Source organism: Rattus rattus, chromosome X, assembly GCF_011064425.1.
Source record: "Rattus rattus isolate New Zealand chromosome X, Rrattus_CSIRO_v1, whole genome shotgun sequence".
NCBI classification, from domain to species: domain Eukaryota; kingdom Metazoa; phylum Chordata; class Mammalia; order Rodentia; family Muridae; genus Rattus; species Rattus rattus.
The window spans coordinates 15,963,352-15,979,370 of NC_046172.1; the positions used below are offsets into that span (position 1 = coordinate 15,963,352).

Consider the following 16,019-nt stretch of genomic DNA (forward strand, 5'->3'; position numbering starts at 1 on the left):
ATACTGATGAAAATAGGTCACAGACTCATCTGCATTTTTTTCTGTATGAGATTTAAGCAGTTTTCTGCTGGAGCCAGCTGTTACTACCCAATGTAAATGCTAAGGATGGACTCACATCATTCTTTGGGGGGGGGCAGACGTTCACTTTCCTTACACTTCAGTAATTTGAAAGAAAGAGAATTAAAGATTAGGCCTACCTCCTACCATTTCGTCCATTTACTTTGATACTGCATAAAGACAAAATCTTAATTCCCTACTGGGTCCTGTTGACATTAAGGACTGGGGAAAATGAGGTGGATATGGTCTGCAACTTGCAATACTGTGGCTCAGTCTTGTTTATCCTGGGGAAAAATGGTTTAGCTCATTACTGGATTTCACCAATACCAGAGCCACTTCTCTGGATTAGGAATGTCTCTAGAATACCTGCAACTATCAGGCAGAGGTGGAAGGATAGATCCCTGATAAATCAGCCCAACACTATTTTGGCAGGAGAACTAGAGCATATCTATTTTGAACGGATGGAGAATGAACGTTTCAGATGTCTCATCAAATTGCTAACATCACACTGCAATAACATTCAAGTGCTGCCTGATTTTACCAGGCATCAAACAGAATATTAGCTGTCTTCCCTCATTCAGAAGAGTGAAGAAAATATAGTGCCACTCTGTATTCTATTTGGCAAAGAGAAGCATGAAGGTTAACACACCCATTAGACCCCACTTAAATCTTTGGGGTCCTAAAGAACATCTTTCTTTCCAGTTCATACTTGTTTTGTATATGGGTAATATCACCTAAAAGTATTTTTTAAGTTTTTATATGAGCCTTTCTTCACTCCTTTGACATGGAAAAATGACTTCTTTACTTTTAATATTTGTCTGTACTCACTAAATTAATTCTGTCTAGGACTTATGGGACAAGAGGGGTAAAAAGCATACTGTTTTTCAAGCCACATAGTCCCTAGACAAACTCCTTTTCTTTCTAGCTTTGATAATTTCCTGATTTTTATTTGTTTTATTATTTCTAAAATTATGAAAAAGATGATCTTACATGCAAGTAATGTATCATGTGGTATCATTTGAATGTATTTCCCTTGCGGATAACATGTTTTTTGTTTTGTTCTAAATCAACTTGACAGTAAAGTGCCTATTTGTGGGAATAAAAAATACGAAAGGTCAATGTTAGTAACATTTTTCCTAGAATATTCTCTAAGAATATCAAAATGCATCCTTTTATCCTGGTGTCTTCCAAATATGTTTTAGTGATTGCAAAGAGTGATACAGTAGAATATCTAAAAATAATTGAGTCTATGATCTGAGGAAAATAAAATATGTAACCATAAAAAGTCCTATCAGGTACTTAAATGGATACATTTTTTGCTAGAAAGAATGCAGCAAATAACTTCTTTCAACTGATTTTAAACCAATACATAACAAAAAAAACTCATAAAACTGTAAACATTTTCAAATTATGGAATTGGAGAGATGGCTGAGTGATGAAGAATAATCTTCCAAAGGACATTAATTTGATTCTCAGAACCCATGTAGTGCCCAGTCCCACGTAGTCCAACATCCTCTTTTAGCCTCCTCAGGTATTGCGTGCACTTGGTGTACAAACATGCATGCTTGCAGGCACAACACTCATACGTATAAAACAATTTAAAAAATCTCACAAGCAATTCAAATTAAAATCCTACCAAAGTATCAGTTAAAAGTAAAACCCAGTACTCGATATATAGCTCAATTGGCAAAGAACTTCTTTTGCCAGTATGAGGATCTATGTTTAGATCCCAAAGTTCCCATATATAAAAGATGGCTACTAACATGAATGTGCGAGAGTCTCATGAATTCTCACTCCTATTGAAGTTATTGGCTTGTGATGGGAAAGGGAGAATTCATTTTCTTCAGGGATGCCCTATATATATTCACATTCTGTCTAATAAGTAGAGCCAATGGATTTTGAAAAATAATAAGAAAACTACAAGTTGGGAGAAAATAGATGTAGGAAGAACAGAAGAGTTGTTGGAGGAGATGGAGCAGAGTTGTCTTTAATCAAAATTTGTTATATACATTGGTATGATTGTTAAATAATAGCTACAAATTCAACAACACAAAAAATACTTAAAATAAAACAGAACTTGGAATGAATGATTGTCTTATAAGCTAAACAAACCGACAATGAAAGTTGGGTATACTTGCACATTCTTTTAATCCCAGAACTGGGGAACTCAAAACAGAAGGATCCCCAGAGCTTGCTATCTAGCCAGTATAGTCAAATTGATGAGTGTCAGTTTCAATCAGAGGTGCTGTCTAAAAAGTTAACTTGAAAAGTAGCAGAGGAAGACAGCTAACCCTTTGAGCTATATATTGAACACTGGATTTTACTTTTAACTGATAGATTTATAGCATTTTAATTTGAATTACTTGTGTTTTTAAATTTAATTTTATATGTATGGACCTCCACATGCCCATATATACATGCATACAAAATAAATATATAAATAAATCCACAAATCCCTACACATTTACAATAGATGTCTTAAAACGATTTACAAAGATAAGAAACAACACACGTAAGTCATAGAAATTAGAAAGTGTTGAACCAGTCATTTGACTATTCTGAGGACTATAATAATGGGAACTTTATTAGCTTTAGTGCCCAAGATGATAGTAACAGAAATGGGAAAGCTAGTACGATTTGTGTGCATGTAGCTCATCTAATATTTCTTGTCAAATTAATGGAGTATGTAATGATGTTAAATATCTGGAGAAAAAGCTGTAAGTTGCTTCCTATACCTTTGTCCTCAGTGATGATTATTTTAAAACCTAGTAAGAACCAGCATGAAATCAAAATTGACACCAGGATTGTTTTTGTTTCCATACTTCAATAGCACAAGTCAGATGCAGAAGAGGCAATTTTTCACATTAAAGTTTGTGCTCTTATCCTGGAGAATGTAGGTCAGTTTACAGCAGCTGCCTTACATTTAGTAGGGGCTGGGTTCCATCCCTAGCATCTCAAAATTTGATTCCCTGGTATTTTATAACATTTTTTTAGTTTTATAAAAAATAGGAAGCACTGAAGTAAAATATTAATTGGTTTTTGTTCGTCCACACACATATATAATATAGTATACTTCTGAAATTCATAGTGCATTCCTCTAAGAAGTCTCTAGTATAAATTGAGTAAATTCTAACTCCTAATGTTTAACACAGTCTCTCTCTCTCTCTCTCTCTCTCTATATATATATATATATATATATATATACACACACATATATATGTATATATATATATGTGATTGAAGTTAAGTGAGAAATTGTTCATCAGAATAAATCCTGATATTCATTATTTGTGTGTGTGTATGTGAGCACATGCATGCCACATTACATGGGTGCAGATCAGAGGACAACTTACAAAGTTTGTTCTCTCCTTCTACCATGTGGTTCCCAAGGATAAATACCAGGTTGCCATGCTTGGCAGCAGCACCTTTACCCACTGAGCCATCTTGCTGGCCCTATTTTCATCCCCTTCGTCATCTGAGTTGTGAAGTACTCTTCCATCTAGGTCTAGGACAAATGCATCATTTTCCAAAATCTATTTCTGTGTGCGTGACCCAGGTTAGGAACAAGGAAGGAGGGAATCAACACAGCAGGATCTAATTGTTCTAAAGAAATAAATTGTTTCTTGATGAGTAAACTCTTACTAAAGCAGCTGATTAGTAAGCTTGATAAGTTTCAATAAACGTCAATGCAAAAGTTCTGAAAGAAAAGTAAGGAAAGTTTTGTTCACATTAATAATTATAGAAATAAAAAGAGTAAGCAGCAACTTACAGCTTGTTGCAGGAAGGCTTTATGGAAACTGTGATTCTAAAAGGATACCCTCTGACTCACGAGAATCATTCCAGGCATGCAGAGCAAGATGAGAAGGGAAGAAAAAAGAACTACCCAGGGAAAAGATTAAGAAAGGAAATATGTTTAGTCATAGAGCAAGGATGGAGGAGAGTATCAGAGGCCCAGAGGAAGCAAGAGAATCACTGCAAATGGGAGGAAAAGATGAAAGTGCTGGAAAATGAGGGCTAGTCTGGCTTTGTTTGAAAGGCAATGAGAGGAGGTTAAGTGATTTGCTAAAGGTCCCCGACTGAGTCACTGGCACCAATGCTTCCATCTCTCCTATTTTGGGTCTCCTCTTTAGTTCCTTGTCTTTACACCGAAATAGACGTTCTATGTGATTTTCTCTCATTGCAAATCTTTTATACTTTAACTCAGAGAGCCCTGTTTAGAGGGCTGTGTAGGTGGTTGTTTTTAATGTTGAATTTTCCCCCATCTTTGGGAAAGCTGCTGGTATAGAAGGCTTCCTTGACTCAGTATTGAGACAAATAAAAGGCGAATGTGTTCTACTGAGACTGTCGAAATGAAAGTTTACTTTAGTAGGATACTAGGTACATAGAAGAGAATACTGTGTTTTGTTATAAAAACTGGCATCTGAACATTCTTTGCCCTGTCAGAGAGAATGACAATCTAATGGGGCCAAAGTCAAACTGAGGGAATACATTTATTTATTTTTTAATCACTGACACAACTGTGCCCAGAAAAGGGCAAATGTTAAGAGATACAGTATCAATTCAGAGTCTAAAAGATACAAAAAATAATCACAAAGTATTTCAAATAAATATCAAGAATTCAAAATACTATTATCTACTGATAAGAATATTAAATGTACCAAGTTTTTAAAAACAAGGTATTGAATTCATCCTGCAATTTCTGACGTAAAACAGTTAGATTTAACAGAACTCTTCCTATCTTTAGAATGCTGCTGCTTAGATCCATCCATCTGGAGTCTGATGTTTGAAACAGTTATTTCTAGAAGGCTCTGTGGATACAAATCAAAACAATATCATACAAAATTTCATTAAAAATGAAAACAAATGCAATTTTAGATTTCTTCTCTATATAATTAATTCTGCATTCAATTCCCTGTTTTACTGGTTTGGATTTTTAACACTGTGTGGTGTTCAAAAAATAGTAGATGTAAGACAAAAATCATATGAATATTATTCCTTAGTTGATAAGTTTCCTACATTTGTTTTATGCTTCAAAATCAATCGAAGTAAAAATTTGTTCATATTAATAAACTATTATAAGAAAACTCATTGATAAAATTTGTATAATGTAAGGAAAAATACTAAGGCCAATTGTTGGCAAGCCAACTCAAAATGCATATACTTCCAGGTAGAAATGTTAAATAACAACATTGCATCATTACAAACAGTTATGGTCCACAATGTGAGGAATGGGAATCAAACCTGTGTCCTCTTCAAGTGCATTTGCTACTACTGTTCTTGACTGCTGTACCAGCAGCCCCATTAATAATATATTTTTGCCTTAAATCGCAACTTCAATCAATAAAAAACAGTAAGACTAATAGCTTGGTAGTAGCATTAGAATCTTCTCCTGAAATAATTTCATATCACTCTACTACGTTAAACTTGAGTACCCCAAAATGAATTTGAAATCTTGATGTTGTTCTAGACCATCCTTTAGGGTTCACTCCTTTGAGATTCAACATTAGTTCATAGAAGTTTTCTTTAGGCACAGATGTCATTGGCATAGTTTATTCCTTCTTCCTTACTGACAAATTTCATAATTCTCACAGAGACCTTACATTTTAAATGAAAAAATTCAAAATAAGTTTCCATGTTATTGCTGTTAGTATGACCATGCCATCTGAACCATAGCATCCAGGCACTAGGCGTGCTTGAAGCTGGAAAAAACAGAATATCTTGATTATATCTTGACTCTGGCATTTAGACCACATCTTGGATGCATCAGTTATAGTTGATATTTTGCCTAGATTTATATATGTCCATACTTCTTAATGAATCAGTGATGTGGTGGAAATGAAAATTAAGAATTTCTTAAATATTTTTCCATTCTTAGGAAAAGATAATAGATAAGATTATTGCTCTTCAGTCTTTGCTCCATTTTTGTCCCTGCATGAACTATGCGAGGGGAGACCTGGAGGATGAGCAACAAATTAATTTAAAAAAAAAGATCATTGCTCTTAAAAGAAGTCTAGGACACCACAAGAAAAACCATAGAACCAACAAACCTGGGCTCGGAGCCTCACAGAGACTGAACCAACAATCAGGGAGCCTATATGAGTATTACATGGCCCTCTGCATATGTTATAGTTGAATATGTTGGTATTTTTGTGGGACTCCTAACATAGGGACCAGGGACTATTTCTAATGCTTTTGCCTGCTTTTCAAACCCTTGTCCTCCTACTAGGTTGCCTTTTCCAGCTTTAATTTGAGAGAATACACCTAATCATATTGCAGCATACTATGATAAGTTTGGTTGATATTCCTTGGAGGACAGCCCTTTCCTGAAAGGAAACTGGAAGAAGAATTGATGAGAAGGGAAAGGTACATGGAAAATGGAGGAAGTGAGGCCCAGAGGGAGAAAAGGAAACCAGTCAGGATATAATATATAAAGGAATAAATTAATAAAAGAAATAAAAATAATTTTTGAAGATTATGGTTCTTAGTATCTTCCTTAATAGCATGTAAATACTATTTATACAGTGTGATGGAACACATTTCTGTACTTCAAGTGAAGGTCAGCTTTATTGTTCACAGGACTTACATATGGTGCAAAACGAAGATGGTGGGCTATTTCTCAAATAGCAAGAATTTGATGTTGGTGATGGCAGTAAATTAGAAGAAGTCAGAGTTTTGTGGGCAATGGGCCCTCTATAATCGCACAAACTGCACATGTGCAGAGTAGATCTTGATTACTCCTAGCTTGAGAAAAATAGAAATCAAAACATAAAATCATGTGATCTTGGATTTGATCCTCATTTTATATTTCAAAACAGATAATAAAGATTAATCATTTGCAAAACATCAATATTTGGCCTCCTGCTCAACTCTGTTTTTCCTCTCCTCACTTTTTACTTTTTCTTCCCATGGCCCAAAGTGGCTGGACTTCTTGCTCCCTTCTCTATGCTGGCCTTCTAGTCCCTGCGTGTGCTCCTTTCCCTGCTATGAATGAAGAATATGATGTGATCCGCGCTGGGCACCGACCTGACTGAATGTATCCTGTTGCAGATAATGTCAGTGAATAGAATGTAGGTTCTTCATATGGATCAGAACCCATACTATAGAGGAGAAAGTGCATCTGTAACACTGCTGGAAGATTAATGCAAAAGATTTAAATTACCAGGACAAACACCAGCATCAATAGGGAGAGGAACAGACTGGAATATTGACGTAATTCCCAAGTTCCTTATGGTCAATGGTCAGTTAGTGAAGATGTTTGCTTTCACAGAGGGCCATTTGTTATATGGGCTTCAAAAGAGTGAATGAAGGGGTTTTGTCTGTAAGGGAGGGAAAATTCTACAACATTCCTTCGACTGAAGAAGAAACCCTGGCATCTAGCTTAATGGAACTGTTTGAGTAGCACCTCTTCAGGAAGTTCCTAGTTTATGTTGCCAACTTTGATGAAAAAGATCAAAGAAATTTTGAGGGTGTTGATCCTAAGAAGACCTCCATGAGAGATGTACATAAGAAGTTTGATTTGGGCCAAGATGTAATAGACTTTACTGGCCATTCTATTGCACTGCATAGATCACATTACTACTTAGATCAGCCATGTTTTGATGATTAATAAAATTAAACTTCACAGTGAGTCTTTGGCAAGACATGGTAAAAGCCCATACTTCTATCCACTGTATGGTTTTGGGGGAATCGCCAGAAGGATTTGCAGTGTTAAGTGCTATATATGGAGGTACCTACATGTTAAATATACCAATTGAAGAAATAACTGTGCAAAATGGAAAAGTGGTTGGCATAAAATCTGAAGGAGAGATTGATCACTGTAAACAACTCATTTGTGATTCCAGCTATGCTGGGTTGAAAAAGTAGGCTAGGTAATCAAAGTGATCTGTATCCTTAGCCACCCTATCAAGAACACCAATGATGCTAACTCCTGCTGGATCATCATTCCACAGAGCCAAATCAACTGTAAATTAGATATTTATGATTGCATGATCTCCTTTGCACATAATGGGGCAGCACAGGGCAAGTATATTGCCATTGTAGGTACAACTGTGGAGATTACAGAACCAGAGAAAGAAACCAGACCATCTTTAGAACTATTGGAACCAATTGAACAGAAATTTGTCAGCATCAATGACCTCTTTGTACCTAAAGATTTGGCAACAGATAGTCAGATCTTTATTTCCCATGCCTATGAGGCTACCACATGCTTTGAGACATCCTGTGATGACATTAAAGATATATCGCTTCTCGGCCTTTTGGCTAAGATCAAGTGTAGTATCTGTTCTTATCAGTTTAAAGATATCTATAAGAGCACGACAGGATCTGAGTTTGAATTGATGAAATGAAGTGCATGAAGAAAGACATTTATGAAGAAGACTGCTGCAGTACATATTATATAATTAGGACAAACTTAAAATTTGGCAAACAACGTATGTTGTATGAAATCATTACTGTAAGCCCCATGTTTTTGATCAAAGTGGAGATTGAAAAGTGATATAACAGGGAATACCCCTTCATTTTCTAATATCATATCTTAACTTGTTTTCATGGAATGGTTAGTCAGAATTTGTTGGTTCTGTTAAGTTTAACCAGAGTGCATTTTTTGGTAGTGAAGATGCTGTTCTAAAAAAAATATTGATATTGATACAGAGAACTTGATACATACTTGAATCTGTTAATCAGTATAGCCTTTGTGATTGTGTGATGTTGTCCAAGAGCTGGATCCATGTAATTTGTGTCATCCTAATATTGGGAGTCTAAATTGAATATCCTTTGGTTTCTGAAAACATTCAAAGTTTTCTCTATTTTGTTTGTATTACAACAGGGCCCAAATAGGAGAGCCACATGTTTCGTTTATGTGGGTATAAACTCTTAACCAAATTTCAGACTTAGGGAGTTGTTTGGAGAAAGCTAATATGTGGTATTTTAATCTACAATTTCTGAAAAAGGGAAAGGAACCTTAAAGTAAAGCAGATAAAAGTACAGAAGCGTCTTTTATCCCAGCTATGGCTTCTTCATTGGACCAAGCTGCAATGCAGTATTGATTTGACAGAGCCTCAATTTCGATGATGTCTATTCCAAAATGGCTCCAAATGATTTCTGTACTGCAAAATAAAGCCAAACTCTGGAAACAAAAAAAAAATCCATCTTTTCCCCCCTTTACCTCTTATCATGTCTTCAGCATAAGGAGACAAATCCACTAAAGGAATGAAAAATGAAGTAATAATATAATATTGTTTATTAAATAAGGCATTTTTGAAGTTTGCTCTTATTTTTACTCATATATGTTGCTCATGAGAAAGTAAGATTCTAAAGATTATTTTGCAATTCATTCTTGTTTGTTCTGAATTATTTTTAGTCTTGGCTTTTTTTTTTTTCTGGGCATTTGGTGGTAGTGATATCTTCCCTGGCAGGCAGATTTCTACGGAATCTTGGTAATTGGGGCTTTTTACTAGATAAAGTTCCATTGGTAGGAAATTTTAAATCGAGAGGCATTTCTCTATTTTGTGTAGCTCAGTGCCGATTTATAGCAGTAATAGCAACACTACCTCCAGACACTCCCCAGGATTCTTTTGTTTAGAGAACTCCACTGGGTCCTGATGAAGCTTGTATAGGCTAACCATTTCCAAATGCTACTGATTATTAGGTACCTGAACATCTCTTTCTCATGCTGTTACCCCTAATCTACTGATTCCTCTGTGTCATTTGGCAATGTACTGCACAGCTCCAGAGACTGACCTAACTAGGGATTATGAGGGAATAAAGAAAGGACAGATAGACTGATAGACACATAGAAAAGCTGAAACCAGGTGGACTCGCCTCTGTGGTGGAGAGAACCTGTATTTATTATATACCATTGAACATTAAGGAAGGGTTTTCATGTACATCTGAACAAAACTTTGCCACTTCCACAGATGCATTAGTGTTCTTGATGTGCCCATGTAAACAACACACATTCAACCAGAATTTTACTTGCTTCATACATCTCCCCCTTTCTTATTTCTTAGATGTTCTGGGTGGATTGTCAGGCTTATCTAGAGTTAGTAACTCCAGAGTTAATTCATTGCAATGCTTGAACACAGACTCTAATGATGATAAAAGTAAACAATATAACATCCATTATGTCCAACAAAAATGAAAAGGAACTTTTTGGGGGAGAGGTAAAATTTATTTACATTTTTTAATTCTTTCTCTTGTCTATCTTTTTAATTCTTTTTTATTTTTTATTTGATATTTTTATTTACATTTAAAATGTTTTCCCCTTTCGAGGTTTCCTGTCCATAGACCCCCCTATCCCATCTCCTGTTCCCCTTCTACTATGAGGGTGTTCCCCCACTAAAGCATCAACAGCTTCCTGCCTCCCCGCCCTGACATTCTCCTACAATTGGGGTTCCAGCCCTGGCAGGACCAAGGGCTTCTCCTCCCATTGGTGTCCAACAAGACCATCCATTTTTACATATGCAGCTGGAGCAATGGGTCAGTCCATGTGTACTCTTTGGGTAGTGGTTTAGTTCCTGGGACCATAGGTTGGTTCGTATTGTTTATTCTGGGGTTGCAAACCCTTTCAGCTCTTTCAATGCTTTCTCTAACTACACGATTGGGGGCTCTATTCTCAGTTCAATGGTTGGCTTTGAGCACTCACCTCTGTATTTGTCATGCTCTGGCAGAGCCTCTCAGGAGACAGCTATATCAGACTACTGTCAGCTTGCACTTCTTGGCCATCATCAATATTGGCTGGATTTGGTGGCTGTAGGTATATGGGCTAAATCCCAAGGTGGGGCAGGCTCTGAATGGCCATTCCTTCCATCTCTGCTCCAAACTTTGTCTCCATATCTCCTCCTTTGAATATTTTTGTTCCCCCTTTAAGGAAGGACAGGAGCATCCACACTTTTGTCATCATTCTTCTTTAGCTTCTTGTGTGGTCTGTGGATTATATCTTGGAAATCCGACTTTTGGAATAATATCACGTATCAATGAGTGCATACCATGTGTGGTTTATTGATATTGGGTTATCTCACTTATGATGATATTTTCTAGTTCCATCCATTTACCTAACAATTTTATGAAGTCATTGTTTTTGATAGCTGAGTAATATTCCATTGTGTAGATGTACCACATTTTCTGTATCCCTTCCTCTGTTGAAGGGCATCTGCATTCTTTTCAGCTTCTGGATCTTATAAATAAGACTGCTGTGAACATAGTGGAGTATGTGTCCTTGTAATATGTTGGAGCATCTTTTGGGTGGTATAGCCCAGGTGTAGTATAGCTTGGTTGTCACGTAGTACAATGTACAAATTTCTGAGGAAACTCCAAACTGGTTTCCAGAGTGGTTGTACCAGCTTGCAATCCCATCCATAATGGAGAAGTGTTCTCTTTCTCCACATCCTTCCCAGCATCTGTTGTCACTCAAGTTTTTGATCTTAACTAAACTGATGCGGAGTAGAATCTCCGAGTTGTTTTGATTTGCTTTTCCCTGATGACTAAGGATGTTGAACATTTCTTTAGGTACTTCTCAGACATTCAATATTCTTCAGCTGAGAATTCTTTGTTTAGCTCTGTACCCCATTTTTAATAGGGATATTTGTCTCTCTGGAGTCTAACTTCCTGAGTTTTTGTATATATTGGATATAAGCCCTCTATCAGATGTAGGAATGGTAAAGATCTTTTTCCAATATCTTGGTTGCTGTTCTGTCCTAATGACAGTGTTCTTTGCCTTACAGAGGCTTTGTAATTTAATGAGGTTCCATTTTTTCAATTCTTGATCTTAAAGCAGCATAAGCTATTGGTTTTCTGTTCAGAAAATTTCCCCAGTTACCATGTGCTCAAGGCTCTTCCTCAATTTCTCTCTTATTTGAGTGTATCTGCTTTTATGTGGAGGTCCTTGATCCACTTAGATTTGAGCTTTTTACAGGGTGATAAAAATGTATTGATTCCATTCTGCTTTGTCAGCATCTACTGAGATGATCATTTGGTATTTTTCTTTGAGTTTCTTATATAGTGGATTATACTGATGGATCTCCATATATTGAACCATCCCTGCATCCCTGGGGTGAAGCCTATCTGATCATGATGGATGATCATTTTTATGTGTACTTGGATTAAGTTTGCGAGAATTTTATTGAGTATTTTTGTGTCAATATTTGTAAGGGAAATTGGTCTGAAGTTCCCTTTGGTGGTTCTCTATGCGATTTAGATATAAGAATAATTGTGTCTTCATAGAAGGAATTGGGCAGTGTTTCTTTTGTTTCTATTTTGTGGAATAGTTTGGACAGTATTGGTACTAGATCTTCTATACAGGTCAGATAGAATTTTCCATTAAACACATCTGGTCATGGGCTTTTTTGGTTGGAAGACTTTTAATAACTGCTTCTAATTTTTAGCAGTTATGTGACTGTTTAGATGGTTTGTCTGATCCTGATTTAACTTTTGTACCTGGTATCTGTCTAGAAAATTGTACATTTCATCCAGATTTTCCAGTTTTGTTGAATACAGGCTTTTGTAGTAGTATCTCATGATGTTTTGAATTTACTCAGCTTCTGTTGTTAAATCTCCCTTTTCATTTCTGACTTTGTTAATTTGGATACTGTCTTTGTGCCCTCTGGTTAGTCTTGCTAAGGGTTATCTATCTTGTTGATTTTCTCAATCAACCAACTCCTGTTTTTGTTGATTTTTTTTTTGTATAGTTCTTTTTTTTTCTACTTGGCTGATTTCAGCACTGAGTTTGATCATTTCCTGCCTTTTAATCCTCTTGGGTGTATTTATTTCTTTTTGTTCTAGAGCTTTTAGGTGTGCTGTCAGTCTGCTAGTGTATGCACACTCCTGTTTCTTTTTTCAGACACTCAGAACTATAAATTTTCCTCTTAGCACTGCTTTCATTGTATCCCATAAGCTTGAATATATTGTGCCTTCATTTTCATTAAATTCTAGAATGTCTTCCATTTCTGTCTTTATTCTTTCCTTGATCAAGTTATCACTGAGTAGAGCATTGTTCAAATTCCATGTGTATGTGGGTTTTCTGTCCTTTTGTTGTTATTGAAACTAGCCTGCATCTATGGTGATCTGATAAGATGGATACATGGGATTATTGTAATTGTCTTGTATCTGTTGAGGCCTGTTTTGTAACCGATTTTATGGTCAATTTTGCAGAAGGTACCATGATGTGCTGAGAAGAAGATATATTCTTTTCTTTTAGGTTGAATTGTTCTGTAGATATGTGTTAAATCCATTTGGTTCATAACATCTCTTAGTTTCATTATGTCTCTGTTTAGTTTCTGATTCTGTGATCTGTCCATTGCTGGGAGTGTGGTGTTGAAGTATCCCACTATTATTGTCTGAGATATAATGTGTACTTTGGTATTTATTAAGGTTTCTTTTATGAATGTAGGTGCCCTTTTATTTGGTGCATATATTCAGGATTGAGAGTTCATTTTGGTGGATTTTTCCTTTGACAAATATGAAGTGCCCTTCCTTATTTTTTGATAACTTTTGGATGAATGCCAATTTTATTTGATATTAGAATGTCTAATACAGCTTGTTTTTTAGGACCATTTGCTTGGAACTTTGTTTTCTAGCATTTTACTCTGAGGTAGTTTCTGTCTTTGTCACTAAGGTGTATTTCCTGTATGCAGCAAAATGCTGGCTCCTCTTTACATATCCAGTCTGTTAGTCTATGTCATTTTATTGGGGAATTGATTCCATTGATTTTAAGAGATATTTTGTGTTGCGATTGTTGTTTCCTGTTATTTTGGTTGTTAGAGGTAGAATTGTGTTTATGAGGCTCTGTTTGCCTGAGTTTATTGTAAGAAGATTACTTTCTTACTTTTTCTAGTGTGTAGTTTCCCTTCTTTTGTTGGAGTTTTCCATCTATTAGCCTTTGTAGGTCTGGATTTGTGGAAAGATATTGTGTAAATTTGGTTTTGTCATGGAATATCTTGGTTTATCTCTATATAGTAATTGAGAGTTTTGCTGGACATAGTAGCCTGGGCTGCCATTGCTATTCTCTTGGGGTCTGTATGGCATCTTCTAGCTTCCGTAGTCTCTAGTTAGAGGTCTGGTGTAATTCTTATAGGTCTGCCTTTATATGTTACTTGACATTTTTCCCTGACTGCTTTTAATATTCTTTCTTTGCTTTGTTCATTTGGTGTTTTGACTATTATGTGACAGGAGTATTTCTTTCCTGATGCAATTTCTTTGGACTTCTGTATGCTTCTTATATGTTTATGGGCATCTCTTTCTTTAGGTTAAGGAAGTTTTCTTCCATATTTTTGTTGATGACATATACTGGCCCTTTAATTTGAGAATCTTTGATCTCTTTATACCTATTATCCTTAGATTTGATCTTTTCATTGTGTTCTGGATTTCCTGGATGTTTTGGATTAGGAGCTTTTCGATTTTTATATTTTCTTTGATGTTTGTGTTAATGTTTTCTATGGTATCTTCTGCCCTTGAGATTCTCTTTTCTATCTCTTGTATTCTGTTGGTGATGCTTGCGTCTATGACACTTGATCTCTTTCCTATGTTTTGTATCTCCAGATTTTTCTCCCTTTGTGATTTCTTAATTCTTTCTATTTCACTTTTTAGATCCTGTGTGGTTTTGTTCTATTCCTTCACCTCTTTGGTTTTATTTTCCTGTAATTCTTTAGGGTTGTATTTCCTCTTTAAAGGCTTCTAATTGTTTACCGGTGCTGTATTGTATTTCTTTAAGGGAATTATTTATGTCCTTCTTAAAGTCCTCTATCACCATCATGAGATGTGATTTTAAATCCAAGTCTTGTTTTTCCCATGTTTTGGGATATCCAATATTTGCATTGGTAAGAGTATTAGGCTCTGATGATGCCAAGTCATCCTGGTTTCTGCTGTTTAGGTTCCTGTGCTTGTCTCTTGCCTCTGCTTGTCTCTGGTGTTAGCTAGTCTTGCTGGCTCTGACAGTGGCTTCAACTTCCTGTAAACCTGCGTGTCAGTACTCTTGGAGACCAGCTTTTTCCCAGCAGGATCGGAGTACAGAGAGCTGTGTCAGCTCTGGTCACAGGCAGAAACCAGGAAGATCTTTTCCCAGACTGCCACTAGGTTCCTATTTCCTGAGGGTTCCAGTCAGCAGCAGAAATGGTGGTCTTACCTCTGGTCTCATGTGTGTCAGAGCTTCTAGAGACTAGTTTTCACCTTTGAGCGCAGTCAGAGCCTGGATGGAACTTCTCCCTGTCTGTTCCTAAGTTCCTTTGTCCAGAGTGCTATAGTCCCATCTCTCTTGGGCTAAGAATGTGACCAGAAGTGATGGATTCTCTGCACTTCTGAGAGTACAGCTCTCTCTCCCACAGGATTTGGGTACAGAGATCTGTGGAACCCGATCATCTCAGTGTGCAGACAGAGACTAGATTGCATCTTTTTTATTGCATTTTTTAATTTACATTTTAAATGATACCCCTTTTCCTGGTTTTCCCTGCAGCAACCTACTCTGCGCTCCTCTCCTTTAAAGGAATATTTTTTAATAGTTAAAAGTCTGAAACCTCAAAAGTTCCTAGATTTTTGTGTGTGTGTGTGTGTGTGTGTGTGTGTGTGTGTGTGTGTGTGTGTGTTTTGGTTTTTTGGTTTGTTTTTTTTTTTTGTTTGTGTTTTTCAATATTAGAAGAAACCAATCTGAAACTCATTGTTTTTTTTAAGATGTGTTGATATAATTGAGTCATATTCATGCTGTCATTATTGGAAGTCCAACAAGCGAGGAGGGGTCCCCAATTAATTCTCAATTATATTTCTTATATATAATGAGGAGCTGCTGTACACACATGTTGGTAGTCTATGTGATACATTAAATCCTATCTAAATCACAGGACTGTAACCCAAACTGAAGAGGTAAACAGAGCCCATTAGGATTCTAAGTGATGAGAGCAGCACTCCTCCAAATGAAGGGACTCCTTAATATAAACAGGTATGGGAGGATGTAATCAAGCTCCTGGGTGGAAAAGTAT

At 36.3% G+C, this 16,019-nt stretch overlaps 1 non-coding gene and 1 pseudogene across 1 annotated transcript; both read left to right on the top strand.

Moving 5' to 3' along the window:
* Positions 1 to 7,040: 7,040 nt before the first annotated feature.
* LOC116889012 lies at positions 7,041 to 8,551 on the top strand (annotated as a pseudogene).
* LOC116889547 lies at positions 8,297 to 8,488 on the top strand. The gene has a single exon (XR_004386481.1). It is a non-coding gene; the product is annotated as a U2 spliceosomal RNA (small nuclear RNA).
* Positions 8,552 to 16,019: the final 7,468 nt, after the last annotated feature.